This window comes from Asparagus officinalis, chromosome 4 (assembly GCF_001876935.1).
Source record: "Asparagus officinalis chromosome 4, Aspof.V1, whole genome shotgun sequence".
NCBI classification, from domain to species: Eukaryota; Viridiplantae; Streptophyta; class Magnoliopsida; order Asparagales; family Asparagaceae; genus Asparagus; species Asparagus officinalis.
This window is the reverse complement of record NC_033797.1, coordinates 67,540,501-67,542,813: the sequence shown is the minus strand read 5'-3', so window position 1 is coordinate 67,542,813 and position 2,313 is coordinate 67,540,501. Positions and strand designations below refer to the sequence as shown.

The following is a 2,313-nucleotide window of genomic DNA, read 5'->3' as shown; positions in this document are numbered from 1 at the left end:
GGTGTGGGCCAGGGTATGGAGAAGAAGAAGAGGAGAGAAGAGAGGGGAGAGGAGGAGGAGGAGGAGAAAAGGGGAAGGGATAATTTTGGAAAGTTGTTCATGGGAGAGTGTGAGTGGGCTGAAACACAAGGGAAAAACTATGGGGGGTTGGGCCACATCCCCTTTATTTTTGAGGGGCATAGACACATTTTTCCCATTTAACTTTGTGGAGTACAATTATCTGTACCTCACTTTTCCACGCGTATTACATTCGGCCTCTTTACATAGGGACCACAGGCCCATTAAAACTACGACGGGCGAGCAACGGATAGTTGCGAGATTTTTCGCACTACCCAACTGACACATCACCAACATTTCACTGGTTGCGCCGGTTCCATATAATTTCAAATTTCAAAAATACCACTGTAAAATTACAAGCCCTAAATAATAATAATAATAATACCGCTAATTTATAAAATAATAAATAAATAAATAAATTACCCACCGCTACGCACATCAAATCAGAGCCCTTAATAAATTCCTCATTCGCAATTTTCGAAGCAGCGCTCCTCTCTCTCTCTATCGCTCTCTCACCCACTCTTTTCCCCTTTTGTTCAGGTTCCCCCACTCTCTCTCGCTTTATTAAAAAAAATCTAGGGTTTCGATCTAAGTATTAGGTTCTCAATCAATATTTAATCTCTTGAAATCTTGTTCATTAACAGAAACCAAGCGAAGAAATGGGACAGATTCAGTACTCGGAGAAATACTTCGACGATACCTACGAGTACAGGTACTCATTCAATAAAAAAAACCCTATTTTTGTGCCTTTTTTGTTCGATTATATCTTCGATTTGATCTTGAATTAAAGAAATTTGATGATTATTGATGATCTTTTGGTTAATTCAGGCACGTTGTCCTCCCGCCTGACGTTACAAAGATGCTGCCCAAGAATCGCCTTCTCTCTGAGGTAATCCCAAATTCTAGGGCTTTCTTTCTAAAAGTTTATACTTTCTTTGAGTTTTTTTGCTTGAAGTTAGGATAGGGTAAATTTCACAACCCCCCTGAAATTTGGTTTGAATTCATCGCGGAGGGGCACTTTTTTAAGGTTTAGGGCTCAAATGCTAGATTAGAAGGCGAAAACGTTTTAAGGATTGGGGGTTTCGTAAAACTCCCAAAAGTTTAAAGGGGCTCGCTCTAATTTTTATTGTTCAAGTTCGTTAACTGTTTTCTTCTTGTTCTGAAATTTATCCAAGTGTGGTTTTGAATTGGATTTGATAGAACGAGTGGAGGGCGATCAGAGCAGAGGGTGGGTACACTACGCGATCCACCGCCCGGAGCTTCACATCATGCTCTTCCGTAGGCCTCTCAACTACCAGCAGCACCAGGAGGCTCAGGCCGCGATGATTCAGAAGTGAAACCCTAATCCACATGATCTTTTCAACCTCTTACATTGAAAGATTTGGGCTGTTGGGTGTCTAGTTTCGCTTGTTGTTTTGTCGGGATTAAAATGATATTGCTATCATCTTGATGTGATGAAGAATGTCGAACTGTGTGTTAGTTCTGTAGTGATGCTATGAACACTCGGTTTAGTCTGCAGATGATGATATGCGTTATGGTTTGTTCATGTTTTTTCGAATGTCATTGAGCTTTTGCACGCATTTTTATATGAAACTGAACTTAGAATATATGACATGCTAAGTTTTCTTTTTAAATTTCTGATACTTAACATACACATCCGGTGTCATTTCTTCATTTTCTTGTAAATTGTTCATGGTTATTGTTTATGAATGCGGCATGTAGTGTCAATTCTAGCTTGCTTTGTAAACCTTGTATTTCTAGCTGTATTCTGATTTGTAGATTTTTTTTTTCGAAAATCTACTTATTTATAAAGTGAGCACTTCTCAGTTCTCTGATGAAAATATTTTGTCAACTAATTCTTAACCAAAACATTTGTTTCTAGCTGACCTTTAAATTTGTGCATGTATGTGAAAAATTGATTTGGATGTTGCTGATCAGCAAATTGCATTCTTCATTACCCTATTCGGGGAAACCCCAAAATTTCATATTTGAATTGTTCCATTTCATGAAGCATAGAATAAGAAGAAGTCATAATTTATGATTTACATCTGAAGAAGTGCTAAATGTTGTGATATGGATTTCCCATGTGCCATTTGCTAAATAGTTATCACTTTAGGGAGTGGCTGCCGAATTTAAATTCTTGGCTGCATGCATATATGTGACAATCCGTATTGCGTTGGCTAATATATTTTTTTAGAGGTGTGCTCAGGGTGTTGCCTTTGTTTACATTATCACTGGATTCACTGCTTTAGGACT

At 38.3% G+C, this 2,313-nt stretch overlaps 1 pseudogene; it reads left to right on the top strand.

Moving 5' to 3' along the window:
- Positions 1 to 1,664, top strand: part of LOC109837649 — a 6,791-nt pseudogene extending 5,127 nt beyond the window's left edge.